Source organism: Zootoca vivipara, chromosome 8 (assembly GCF_965207765.1).
Source record: "Zootoca vivipara chromosome 8, rZooViv2.hap1.1, whole genome shotgun sequence".
In the NCBI taxonomy this organism is placed as follows: Eukaryota; Metazoa; Chordata; class Lepidosauria; order Squamata; family Lacertidae; genus Zootoca; species Zootoca vivipara.
The window spans coordinates 10340506-10354979 of NC_142591.1; the positions used below are offsets into that span (position 1 = coordinate 10340506).

A 14474-nucleotide genomic window follows, 5' to 3' on the forward strand; every position below is an offset into this window, starting at 1 on the left:
ACAAGCAATTAACTTAAAGGTCACATATACACACAGGGAGTCAATTATTTTATCAATTCCATTGCAGGCAAGGAAACACAGAAAAGAAAGGTGTGGATTGCATATAGTTAAGCTGAAAGCCTCCATATAGGCAGACCCATCCAATATATAACACATAAGCCATGGGTAGGCAAACTAAGGCCCAAGGGCCAGATCCGACCCAATCGCCTTCTAAATCCGGCCCGCAGACAGTCCGGGAATCAGCATGTTTTTACATGAGTAGAATGTGTCCTTTTATTTACAATGCATCTCTGGGTTATTTGTGGGGCATAAGAATTCGTCCGTTCTTTCTTTTTTCAAAATATATTCCAGCCCCTACAAGTTCTGAGGGACAGTGGACCAGCCCCCTGCTGAAAAAGTTTGCTGACCCCTGACATAAGCAGAGGAAATGTACTTGGGTGTAAATAACTGTGAGGATATTTTTGTGCATGCTCCAGCCAATTAAGCTTCTGCCTGTATTAAATAAGGAAGAAGTCAACAAACTCCACATACAGGAAGCAGAACTGAAAACACACAAACTTGGGAATGGTGTGAAGCAGGAGCAGTCAGCAGGGGAGAGCAGCGGTGCTCACCTGACTGACTGCCACCTTTGTTACTACTGCTTACAGGCAGGTGGGGTGGTGGTGGTGATGCAGCAGCAAAGTCAGCATAGTGCAAAGGCACTGATGGAGCCAACCATGCACTCCTGCCAGTGTGTTTGCACCACACTGACCTCGCCACTGGCTCACCCCTCCCTGTAATGCAGGAGCTGGGACATCCAGAGAACTCCACCCTGCCAACAGCTGCTGGTGTGGGTACATATTGGCGGGGGGGGGGCACTGCCAAGAACCACCCCTTTACATACCGTAAACAGAGAAAACACCTGAGACCCAAGCCATAGCTACTGAGTAATTACAAAAGTTGTATCTTCCATTATTCATAATGGAAAGTATTCCAGTGTGGGGTCATTGCTACTGAAAGTCACCTCCTTAATGTGAATTTGGGGAGAAACTAGTTCATACATGTATTATCTCACTGGGTTTCTCATCCCTTGGTGGCTCAACACTTGATGGATGGCAGCTGGATGTGTGGACTGCCTCCATTGGGAAGCACTGATGTGAGGAAGACATTGAGGTTCTGTTGGAAGTGTTAGCTCTACTATAGCTCTTCCATGCAAGGGAACAATCACCCAATGATGCAGACATCAAAGGACAGACATGAATGTTTGAACCAGCCCTGAGTGAAATGGGGAGGAAGCAGCATTCTGCTGCAGATTCAAAGCTAACCAGAGTGGCAGCAGCTTAGGGTTTAGTGACAGTGCTTAGGGTCTGGCGTGCTCTGGTCCATAGGGTCACGAAGAGTCGGGCATGATTAAACAACACAACAACAACAAGGGCTTAAGCCCCTCATGGAATCATAGTTGTTAACTTTTCCTAACAAAAGAGCCACTGACTGCTAAACTGAGATAATAAAGTAACCTACAGACATTCAAAAACATACATACATACATACCGTGTTTCTCATATTATAAGACACGTCTTATATTTATTTTTTCCTGAAAAAAACACACCATGGCTTATTTTCAAGGGATGTCTTATTTTTTAATTAAGTACCGGTACCGGTATCTGTACAGACCACAGACCTGCTCCCACCGGGTCGTCGCGCACGGCAGGCAAAGGCTGCAGCCGGGTCCTGGGGCTGCGCGCGCGGCAGGCAAAGGCTGCAGCCGGGCCCTGGGTGTCCGCGCGCGGTGCGCAAAGGCAGCAGCTGGGTTTTGGGGCTGCGCGCGCTGCGCGCTGAGGCTACAGCCGGGTCCTGGGTGTCCATGCGCGGTGCGCAAAGGCTGCAGCCGGGTTCTGGGGCTGCGCGCGCTGAGGCTGCAGCCAGGTCCCAGGGGTTAACGCGGCAGCAGCAACCCTTCTTTGCCACAGACCTGCTCCCACCACCCGGTACGGCTTATTTTCGAGGTATGCCTTATATTTTTCCACCTCAGGAAAATCCTGCCATGCCTTATTTTGTAGGGATGCCTTAAAATATGAGAAACACAGTACATACATACATACATACATACATACGTACATGCATACATACATGATAGATAGATAGATAGATAGATAGATAGATAGATAGATAGATAGATAGATAGATAGCCTTGTCACTTGATTTAGTTCAGACACGAGTTCCAAGGTAAATCAAGTAGGGATTTGAACTCTGATCTCCCAGGTCTTAGTCCAACACTCTAACCCAGGCATCCCCAAACTGTGGCCCTCCAGATGTTTTGGCCTACAACTCCCATGATCCCTAGCTAACAGGACCAGTGGTCGGGGAAGATGTGAATTGTAGTCCAAAACATCTGGAGGGCTGAAGTTTGGGGGTGCCTGCTCTAACCACTGCACTACACTGGTTCATCAGGTGGAGAGGGGCAGGGGGTAGTCTGAAATAGTGGCTTGCTTAAGGCTACATAGTAAGTTCACAGCAGATGCAAGATTCAGAGACTTCCTGATTTGTAGCTCTGTGTTGTTGTTTTTAGCCACTGTGCTATGCCAGTCTGGGGTGTAGTGGGGAGGGGATTGGGTGAGTCTTACATAAGGTCCCCAGCAAACATAAAAGCAATCACAACAACTTCTGAAAGACAACATCCTAGAAATTTCTCATTATTATTTCCTGTGCAATGTATACTGTGCCTCTCAGAGCGATGGAAAGTTAGTATGGGTATCACTTTATTTATCTTCCCATTTTACTTCCTTTTTTCCTCTGTGCCAGTCAAGATAGGCCGCAGTTCTTTCACTGTGTGCAAAGCAGTGCTATTTTTCTAGAAAAAAAGAGGTGCTGGAACTCAGAATGAACACCTCCCTTGTTCTCTTAGAACGGCAATGGCCTCCACCTGAGAGGTACCAGAACTGAGTTCTGGTGAGTTCCAGCTGGAAAAAAGCCCTAGTGCAGTGGTGCAAAGTATTTATATAATGCAGCAGAATTAATGTAGCTAATGAGATGTTTCCTCTGGTCTACTTATCTCAATGTGCAAAAAGGGGAGGGGGGGAGAGATAAGTTTCCATCTCTGGCACTGGGTGTACAACAAGCATTTATAATGCTTTTTATTACGCAGCAGAAATCTGACAACATTCAGTTCTAGAGCGAACCAAGGTCATAAGATGCTCAAAGAGATTCTGCCCCACTTTGTACTCTTATTCAGAAAAGATAATTCGTACTGGTACAACATCTAACACAAACAACTACTGTTCAAATTAGATCACATTTCATCGTCATATTCCAAATGAACCATGGAAAAAGATGTCGCCTATGTCTAAAGAACACTAATAGGAACTATGTTTGCTCTTAATAGTGATGACTAATCAAAATGTATTTAATTAAGTGAACAATGCCAAATATTTCCCACTCTCACTCCCAGGGCAGTGTCGAGCAGGTCGCGCGCCCTGATGCTGAGGGGCGGAGATCGCTCCGGCGCCCCCGCCCTTGCAGGGCGCAACATGGTTTCCACGCGACGCCCTGCCTACTGGCCCAGCGCCCTGGCGCACCGCACCACCGGGGGTCTACCTAGAGCCGGCCCTGCTCACTCCACCACAATGGCGGTGGCTGGTAGAGCAGGGCAATGGTCCGCATAAGAGATCTATGGAGGGATTTTAAAAAAAATCTCTTCCTTTTTACTCTCATAGTATTCCTCAGAAAAGGGCCTTACACAGGGTAACGGCAAAGTAAGTCAAAGCTCCTGTGCCTTTGTAATTTTGCAATTGCACAGATATGATTCACCATGCAGGGACATGAAAAGCTGCAACCTTATGCTTAATTCCATGATGAGCCACTGTCTCAGGGCTGCTTCTCAGCATGAGCCTAGGAGTCAGGCTGGCAACACTCAAGAAGCCATTAAACAATTACAAGTCAATGCGCCTCCCGTAGTTTGCTCTCTGTTTCCAGAAAACAGAGTACTGGCGAGTGGAGACACCTTAAGAAAAGAGATGCATCCTCATGTTAACAGTTAATGCATCTCAGCTGATCAGTACTGATGGACCTGCGCCTCGTTAATTTAATGTGATCATCTTCTGAATCCATTTATGCTACTATCTTTTGCAAAATACTGTAATGAAAAATGTGGTGACTTGCACACTGAATGAAACAGTATTTCTCTCTGTCAATTTTAAATCTATGAAGATTTTTTTATATATAGGTTTCGAGAGAGTTAGTGGCATTTCCCTATCTGTGATTTCCTCCAACACAGATGAAGTGATATAGTTGTGCAATGCCCACACCCACCCATTATCTTCTTTTTAAGCAAATGAATGAGTTTGTCAAGTTGCAACCTGGAAAACCCTCCTCTCTTTAAAAAAACCGTGCAGCCACAAAGCAGAATGCAGTCATTTGTCTGAGTATTCATCTCTGTATGAGCTCCCAACAATGTCAGTAAGGGTGGAACTATGCATTATGAAGCAAGGGTGGAATTCCCTTGCCTCCAATGCTGAGGGTAACCGGTGAGCTTGAATGGGCTGCTTACCCATTCCCGCACCCACCAATTTTCCTCTGCAAATTTCCTCTGCAATTTTCCTGTTCACAATAAACAGCAGACAGTTTGTTGGGCAGTTCCGCCCTAAGAATGCAAGCCTTATTATAATGGACCACATTATCTCAAGGACTGCCTCTCCCCATATAATCCGACCCAGACTCTGTGTTCATCATCTGAGGCCCTCCTTCGCATGTCTACTCCTCGACAGGGTGGCAACATGAGAACAGGCTTTCTCTGCAGTGGCTCCCCATCTATGGAATGTTCTCCCCAGGGAAGTTTGCCTGGCGCCTTCATTATGCAACTTTAGGCACCAGGCAAAAGTGTTCCTTTATAACCAGGCCTTTGGTTGATCTTATTGACATCCAACACCCTTTTAGAATGTGGCTTTTTTGGGGGGGTGTTACTGGGTTACTACTTTTGGTTTGATTTTTTATGTTGTGCTCTTGTTGTGAACTGCCCTGAGACCTCCAGGTATAGGGCAGTGTATAAGTTGAATGACTGAAGGAATGAATGAATGATGGACTGATTTTACAGACAGGAGTAACAATACCAATCACCAATCAGAGACTGATATTGACCACATATTAGAGGCCTCCAAATAATATACACCGTACTTTTCCATGTATAACACTAGAGTTTTTTTACTTAAAAAGTATGTGAAAAACTGTGGGTCGTCTTACACACAAGGCAATCTCCCCCCCTATTATCTTAAATTGGAGTCCCTAAAAATAGGGGGTATCTTATACACCTAAAAATATGGTACATCACCTAAAAACGTGTCAAAAGAACAGGAAGGAGGTCCCTGTAAGCAGAAACCTCTTGAGCTGACCTCTGTGTGTGTGCTTGTGTGCTTTATCTTTAAACTTTTATAGGCTGTGGTTCTGTTCCAATACTAAACACTGCTTACAAAAATAAACAAGTAAGAAAATGAGATACAACAATGGAAAGATAAAAGCATGACATAGATTGAAATGATGTTTAACAATTTGCCTCCAAATCTTCAACAGTTTTAGCCTCAAAACACTCCATCACTAGACCAGTGTTTCCCAACCAGTGTGCCTCCAGATGTTTTGGGACTACAACTCCCATCATCCCTAGCTAGCAAGACCAGTGGTCAGGAATGATGGGAGTTGTAGTCCCAAAACATCTGGAGGCACACTGGTTGGGAAACACTGCACTAGACTATTCCAATCTCAAAATGGCTGCAATAAATATGGAAAAGGTCAACTAAAATAATCACAGTGGGAGCATTTTCCCTAGTGAAGTTTTCCATCTTCCAGGGGAAAACAAGGGGCATGAATATTGTGAATGAAAATGTTCTCCCTGACTTATACTACCTGAACTACCCAATGAAGGTGGACTGAGAACTTTAGGTCTGACAAAAAGAGCTATTACTTCATGCAGCTCATAATTTACATGTAATTCATGACTACAAAATGTGACTGCAGATTTTGTAAAGATGTAGGCAGCTGCTGAAAAAATTATTAGGCAAATTTATGGAGGGTATGCTTATCCATGGCCATTAGCCACAGCAAATAAATGAAAGCTCTGCCTGCTTCTAAGATTCCAATCTCCACCATTGTGTCCTCCTTGTAGGCTTCTGGAGTCATTTGAGTAGCCACTGTCAAAAACAAAATACTGTCATAGTCTGATCTACCAAGGCAACTATTGTCTTCATCTACCCATGGGGAACCAAGGCAAGAGATTTGCCCAAGGCCAAACCACAAGCAAAGTTCAGACTGGAATCCAGCCCTTCCTGATGCAAGTCTAACAGGACCTCATCATGTCATTTGCTCTTCCATCTCTGTCCCTCAATTCCCTATCCTGCTTCCTCACAGCAAGAAAAGAGAAAAATCTAAACGGTACAAAATCTGTTTTAAAAATCCATTCCCAAACCAAGTTGGCTGTCTCCTTTTAAAAAAACAAAAAACAAAACCTTGTTTCTCCTCCTAAATCTCCTGGGAACTAGGTCACACTATATTATCATCAGACACAGATGAGGAAATGAAGACAACAAAAATGACTTTTGGGGGGCAGCCAATGAATATATGACCATTTAAAAAAGAAAACCTCATGAGTGAGGCAGGGAGTGCAAATAGGCTATGAAACGGTAACTGAGTGGGAAATGGATGAAGGGTAAGAAAACATGGGGCGATATGGAAATGTTGTATGGTAGGTAGACTCAGACCAGGGAAAACGCAATGGCCCTACAATAAAAACCCATACACAGGGCAGGTCATTTAGCTCCAACTCTCCATCTCCTCCCATTCCACTTCCACAGCCGACCACTTTCTCAAAGGCATTGCCACGGGACTCATGATAGAGGAGAGCAACACTATGTCCTTGGGTTGGTTGGTGCTTCTGGTGGGTTATGTGCACCAGGGACTTGTCCTGAGGGCCAATCCCTCTCCCACTCAGAATACCTGGCTTCATCATTTAATTGATTCACCTTCTCAACGATTTTATCACATTTATATCAATTAGCTAACCACCTGTTCTGTGATTTAATGAATCTCATTTTACATTTTAAAGTCACATTAACCCTGCATATGGGAGACGATGCTACAGCTTGAATAAAAGGCAATAAGTACAATCATGTTTTCTATAGTATCCTATTATTATTATTATTATTATTATTATTATTATTATTATTATTATTATGCTTCAACAAGTGATGAATTCTGGGGCTAGCTGAATTGAGATGCTACGTGTTCCTGGAAAAGCACTGTGGCAGTCAGCAGGATGGCGTCGATACTAGTAAGAGGTTTTATTATCTCAGTGCTTGCCTCCATTTGTCAGCCCTGTTTTTGACTATTAATATCAAGGAAGAACTATAACCCAATAAATATAATATGTTCCATGCACTCTAACACTGTGCAATTAGAGCTGCAGTATTTCCTGGCATGTCTCTTTGCACAAGTGAAATGCATATCACAAGCTGGATTAACAGATGCGACAAGGCCCCAAGGCTGCGGCATGCCTCAATTGGTGGGGGTGGGTGGGTAATATGCCTGTGACATGCCTTTCCATTTCATTAAAGCACACGCCACAAAAGTGTACAGTCTCTCAGATTTTGTATAAGTCGTTTCCCACCCTTAAAGGAGGCTGCTAGTTGTGTACTGTATTGGGGGGGGGGGGGGGGAGCCAGAAAGAGTGTAGTTTGCATCATAACTTGCTAACTAACCAGGGGAGCTTCAACCTGGCAGTTTATTGAGAGCTTGGACGCTGCTCATGCATGAAACATTTTGTGTGTGTGTGTGTCTTGCAGCATCCATATAACACTGTCCCTCATCAAAATGAGACCCTTTCCCCCTATTTCTGTGGGATTTTCCCACTTACTGAATGTTCTGTGGATTAAATGTGAAAATAGCACTTCAATGCAGACATCATGGGGACAGTGTGCAAAACTGGACCAGACCCAAATGTGGAAATGCCACATTTAGTTAACAACTTTAGTCAAGAGAAACATTTAAGTAAACTATACCCAACCACCACAGACCTTTCCTAGTGCTAGAAATAATCAGTTGTGCACCTAGTGATAGTCTTCCAATTATGTGTTTTCCTCCCTGTGAGGTATTACCCTCAGACTGACCACTTTGGCAAAATTTGGCAAGGTGAGAGTCATGCTTCCAGTTCCAACAAGAACTTCAAAGATAACACTCTGCCTGGGCTCCTGCTTTCATATCTAGCTGATTCATCTACCACCTTGCCGGGGTGTGTGTGTGTGTGTGCCGCGGGGAGAAGGGATTGTTTTTTTTAAAAAAGATGTTGCATTTATAACTGCCAATATTGCACACCTACTTCCTATCCCTGTCCAAGTTGTACCTCTGTCTCCCCACTTGTATATACTGCTTTCTCTCCATATCCCAGAGATAGTAAATGAGAGCTCCTCATTTGGGGTGCATGCTCTCCTTCACACTCTTAAACATGAGCAGTCATGACTCAAAAACATAGCCTGCTGGATGTCTAAAGCAAAGGGTTTGAGTGCTTGCCATGCTGGGCATGGAGTGGCAGGCGTCCCATGTTCCTAGGGAATAGAACTGGAACATGCATTGCAGCACGAGCTGGTTAGAGTGTGGTGCTGATAACCCCAAGGTTGCAGGTTCGATCCCTGTACGGGGCAGCTGCATATTCCTTTATTGGACCTTCCAACACTACAACTCTATTGTTATTAATTGGTCACCTGCCTAACTCTCAGCAAACTTGGCAGCCTGCAGAATCTTTTAGGGGGAGTCTGTAGCTCAGCTTTGAATGCAGAGGGGGTTCCAGATTCAGTTCCCGGCACATCCAAGTAGAGATGGGACAAGGCTCTGTCCAAAAACCTGGACAGCCAGTCATTGTAAACAATACAGGTGGACCAAAGAGGCTGACTTGATAAAAACCAGCTTCCTATATTCCTAATACACACACACACACACACACACACACACACACACACCACGAGCTGCAAATATATATAATGCCATTTTCTCAAAAAATAAAAAAGGCAAGAAGAGCTTGAAGTGTAGGAGAAACTAGATCAGGTGTGGTAGAGCGAAAGTACCTGAAATGCATTCTCAGGAGATATCAGAACGGAATAGAATTGTGAACATGCAAAATCAGGTTGTGAGCATCCACTGGAAGGGTAACCTGCTCTCAGGATACAGCATGGCATCTAAGGCCCGAGGTAGATGCCACGGAAGAAGGCAGTAGAATTTTGAAGTGGAAAAGTGGGTTTCAAACTGCAGGTGAGGAATTACCTATGTGGATGCTTCTCTACGTACAAATGCAAGTAAAAGTAACTTTCTGCAAGCAGGTAACTAGCACAGCAGGGAGAAAATCAGTATGGAACCTCCCTGATGTGCTGATTTTCTATCTGAAGGAATGTTTTTAATAATAATAATAATAATAATAATAATAATAATAATAATAATAATAATAATGTTTACATGAGAGAGCATTAAAAAATAGCACTCCTGACCTGCAGTCGATTCTATCAGCTCAAGTCTATACTACTTCATTCTGTTGCATGCCTGTTCTCAGCCATAGTGTCATCGTGTTTTTAAATAGGTAAACTAAAATGTTAATTGCCTTCGTATGCCTGCTTTCAGCTCCTTGTGCTTTAAAGGTAAAGGGACCCCTGACCATTAGGTCCAGTCGTGACCGACTCTGGGGTTGCGCACTCATCTCGCATTATTGGCCAAGGGAGCCGGCGTATAGCTTCCAGGTCATGTGGCCAGCATGACAAAGCCACTTCTGGCAAACCAGAGCAGCACATGGAAACACCGTTTACCTTCCCGCTGTAGCGGTTCCTATTCATCTACTTGCATTTTGACGTGCTTTCGAACTGCTAGGTTGGCAGGAGCTGGGACCAAGCAACGGGAGCTCATCCCGTCACAGGGATTCGAACCGTCGACCTTCTGATCAGCAAGCCCTAGGCTCAGTGGTTTAACCACAGCACCACCTGGGTGCTTTATCTTTTCTACAAATTGACAGAGTGGCTTTTGCAGCGTGTGCTCTGCAGGCCCTGACCACATGTCTTGAGCCAGGGAGGATAGCATGAGTCACAGTTACAGTGTGGCACCCACTGATGAGGACAAAAAAGCAGCAGCAACCCTAATGCTTCTCTCTGACAAGAACACTAAATGCCACAACATCACTGTCATTTACATGGTACCCCAGATTATCGGCGGGGGTGGTGGTAGGGGGAATGACTGAACTGGGACAAGATTTCCTTTTAACCCTTCCTTGTTAAAGTCATTGATTTGATTATGTCCCTCCAAATAATCAAGAGAACAAAAAGCAGTGTTTTTATTAACCATCTAAAATTAACTCATCTGCTGCACTATATTCTTGTAAATTTTGCATTGCTTGTAGTAAGCTCTCCTGGAAATGCTAATTAGAACTGAAGGGCAGGGTATAAATTTTAACACACCCCCCCCAAAAAAAAAATATTGCTGGAGCAAAGGGAGTGGCACAAGCAGATCCTCCTGAAGTCAAATAGCCCTAATATGCAATGCAGAAAATGTCCTGTGTCCCCATGAGCTAATTAACCCATGGCACTTTCTGTTCTCCTCAAAGGAGTCCCATCATTTCTAGATAATCCAGAACAAAGCTTTTAAAATGTGGCCTAGTTCTCACCGAGCCATGTTTTGGCTGCACTACACTCAGATTGTACTACCTGCAAGTTCAATGCTTCTCCATACAAAATAAAAATAAAAATCTACACAGAAAAAGCTTGCATGCCAAAAGAAAGGTTAGATGGGAATCATGGCCTTTGGCATTCTAGTTGACATATGTGGGGAATTATTCTGCATGATGGGAGAGCATTCATTCCTGCCAGCCGCCACCTGCAAATGGAAGTTGCACAGCATAGATACAGGTTTACTACCTCATTGAGAATTAGGCCTAAGATCCATTGATTACTCATTTCTCAACCATCATCAAGTCCCAAGATATGTTGCTCGAATGACTAATAGCCCTCACCATGAATAATGTGTGGCCTGCTCCAGTTTGAAATTTGTCTAGTTCCAACAGCAGATCTCATTATGCCTTCGTTTGCTACATTAAAGAGACAGCTCCCCGCTATGTAGTTAATTTTAGATGATTAGTCAAGGCACTGCTTTTCCTTCTCTTGATAATATGAAGGGGCAGCTTTCCTTGGAATGGAGAAGGAACTGTACAAGAATACAAAGTGAGTAGAATTTGTACAAAACCATGGCAAGATCAGCCAAGTGATGACGTGACCGCAACATCAATTCACTAGTGGAAGATTACCTTTTCCATGACTGCCCACCGTGTTCCAGTTCTACTACTCTTTATTGTCCTCAAGCCTCCTGCACACTATCCCTTCCTTTTCCCAGTGCCCTCTTCCAGAACATTTACTTGGAGCAATTTTTCTCTCTTCCTTCAATTGCCTTCACACAAAAAAACCCTTCCTCTTCTATGAAGGCTATGGCTTGTCCCCCTTAGAGCTCAGCCTTAATCTCTCATTTCCTTCTATGTTTTCTTTCCTACAGTTGAACTTTGTTAGCTCATCAGAGCAGGGACCTGGCTTTTGCGGGGATGGCAGTGATGTTTTTCTCGAAAGTGCCATGTACACTGATGGTGCTATAATAACTTATAATGATTGTAATGGCTTTCCCCCCTAAAATTCTAAATGGTTGGGAACTTCCTTTCCGCAGAATAAAAATGGATCAGTGGTATCCACGACACATGCATTCATCAGAAAATATTATGCCCTTCCAAAAAAAAAAAAAGTAGAATCGGCATACAATCCAAAATGATTTTCTAGTGATTTGTGTCCTGAGCTAGTTACAGGTAGGTAGCCGTTTTGGTCTGAGTCGAAGCAAAATAAAAAAATTCCTTCAGTAGCACCTTAAAGACCAACTAAGTTTTTATTTTGGTATGAGCTTTCGTGTGCATGCACACTTCTTCAGATACACAGATACATGCACACAAAAGCTCATACCAAAATAAAAACTTAGTTGGTCTTTAAGGTGCTACTGAAGGAATTTTTTGTGTGTGTCCTGAGCATTACCCTCTAATTTAAGATGAAAATCAGACCAACACAAACATGCACAACGGTGAACTTTGTGTGTGGGGATTCTGAAATCCTAATTAAATTATGCATCAAAAAGGACAGGGGTGGGGGTGGGGGAGATGTCTTGCTCCGTCTTGGGTAATCTGTCCACCTTTGGTCCTCACCCTGCACTCAGCTCTCACCTGTGGCTCCTAGAAGCTGTCAGCATGCGAAAGCGGCCACACCCCAGGAAATGGTTTCGGCTGGTCAGCTAAATCAGGTGAGGGCAGCTGATGGGTCTTCAACCCTCAGTGAGTTAAGGTCTTCACCTGCATGCAAAGACAGGCTCTGGCAGATTGAGTTGATGAGACCAATAGCGGGTCCAATGGGCAAGAAGGTTGTATCTGCACGTGCTGTAGAGGGAAGTGGGGGGCAGATGGGGCTCGTCTACCAGGAAAGGTAGCCCATCTAGGAGAGCGCAACTCTGATCCTAAACCTCCGCTGCCTTCATGAGAAAGGCTTTCCTTTGGACCACATCAGCAAGGCGGGGGGGGGGGTCTTGTCATCCGGGCAGCCATACACACAGCCCAGACTTTTGCCCCAGAGAGGTCACATTTTGCTAACACAGCCAAAACAATGCTATGATTCTCCAGCGGTTTGACTTCACCCCTGGAAGCGCACTCCATTGTCTCTAGAGATAGACAGGTGCCAGCAACAACAACAAAAAGGACAAATCACAAAATGTAATGTTGCTAAGAACAGGGTGGTATTGAATAATTTTGGCACAACAACCAGCACGGAAAATCATTGAGAAGAAGAAATCATTGAACTGAGAAGAAGGTCACAAGAAACCTGACTTGTTTTTTGAGCTCTCAAATGATGCCTGGAAACAAAAACCAAATGCAGATTTGAAACCGCAAAATGATACTTAGGTGTTTCAAGGAGCGAGGGGGAGAACAGGAAACAGAAACGACAAAAAAAAAACCTGAAGCATAAAGGTCTCTGATCCGGAAGATGATATTACATGCACATTTGATCTATAAAAGTAGTTAGTGACCCAGATCAGAGCCTGAACAGGAAAAGAGAGAAAAAGAACATTGTAAACTAGGGTGACAATGAAAAACAAATGCCTCAAAAGTTCTACAAAAAATTGCTTCCATAAATTCTTTCACTGCAAAAAAATTAAATACAGTATCTTTCAGAGTATAATTTGATATTTTCAAATTAGCTGGGAAGCATGTGGGAATTGCAGTTGTATTTTAAGAAGACCAAACAATATTAATTCCCCTGTGTCCAGGAACTCTTCACCATGCTCCACTGCCTGATGCATGGAAAAATATAAGCTACTGTATATATGCACCACTTCATGAACCAGTTTTCAAACTGCTCATGGGAAGGTTTCTCCAGGGTTTTCCCAGAGCGGCAGACATCTCCTCCTCTCTCTTCCCTGTCCTAAGCCTCCTGCTAAAGGCCAGTTTCTCATTAGAATTTCCATTGGTTGGACAAGCGACTTTCAGTGTTGAAAACCACTACACTGCTATACCACCACAGGGGATCTGACCTCTGGCAGGGGGGGGGGGCGTGATGGTGGTTACAGTTGATTTCCCAGATTTTGGTTTTTTAATCATTTTTACTTTGAACTCATTCAACTGTTCTGTAGATGTGGATTTTGCGCATGCCCAAGATGTCCGATATAATGCAAACCATCGGCAGGAGAAGTCCCTAACTCACTTAGGATTTGAGACTCATGGTCTACCCTCACCTGGTTTAGCCGGCCTGTCAAAGCTGTATCACATGCTGACGGCTTCCATGAAACACAAAGAGAGCTGGGTGCAGTGCAGGGTGGGGGACCAAAGGTAGAAAAACTACCCCACAAGAAGCACAACATGAACCCCACCAGAGGTATTACCCCTCCCCTAACATCCCACACACCACACCTCAAATGGTTTATAATACCAAATAGTGTACTATCAAAATGAGTGAACTGCCATCCTCAAACTATTTAATACATCCAACTCAAGTTGTGAGTTACAGTCAAGGACCACAACATGTAACATTGGGGGGGGGGGGAGTTGTGGAAAATGCATTTTGGTGTGGCATTCCACCCCACCTCCCTACCCTCCCAGTCACACTACCCATGCTGTTCAAAGTCAAAACATTTTTGGGAAATGTTTCTTATTTGAACAAACAAGGCAATACTCCCTTAAGGTGCTAAATCTGAACTGTGAAATGCAGGCTAAATCCTGTACCGAGGACAAATGCCACAATGGATACCTGATGTCTACTTTATTGCTGGATTATTCAGCGCCAGTTTAGCACCTAGCACACTCCATCTGCTTCAGAAATGACTTTCTAACTCAAACAGTCATTGCTATCAACAAACGTAGGAGGGACTCCGAGTTGCCATGGTGAGGAGGCGGGGAATTAAGAACAGAGACT

At 44.0% G+C, this 14474-nt stretch overlaps 1 protein-coding gene across 1 annotated transcript in view; it reads right to left on the reverse strand.

Moving 5' to 3' along the window:
- The window catches only part of GABBR2 (gamma-aminobutyric acid type B receptor subunit 2), a 248965-nt gene that overhangs the window by 111589 nt on the left and 122902 nt on the right, over nt 1–14474 (reverse strand). The window lies entirely within an intron of this gene.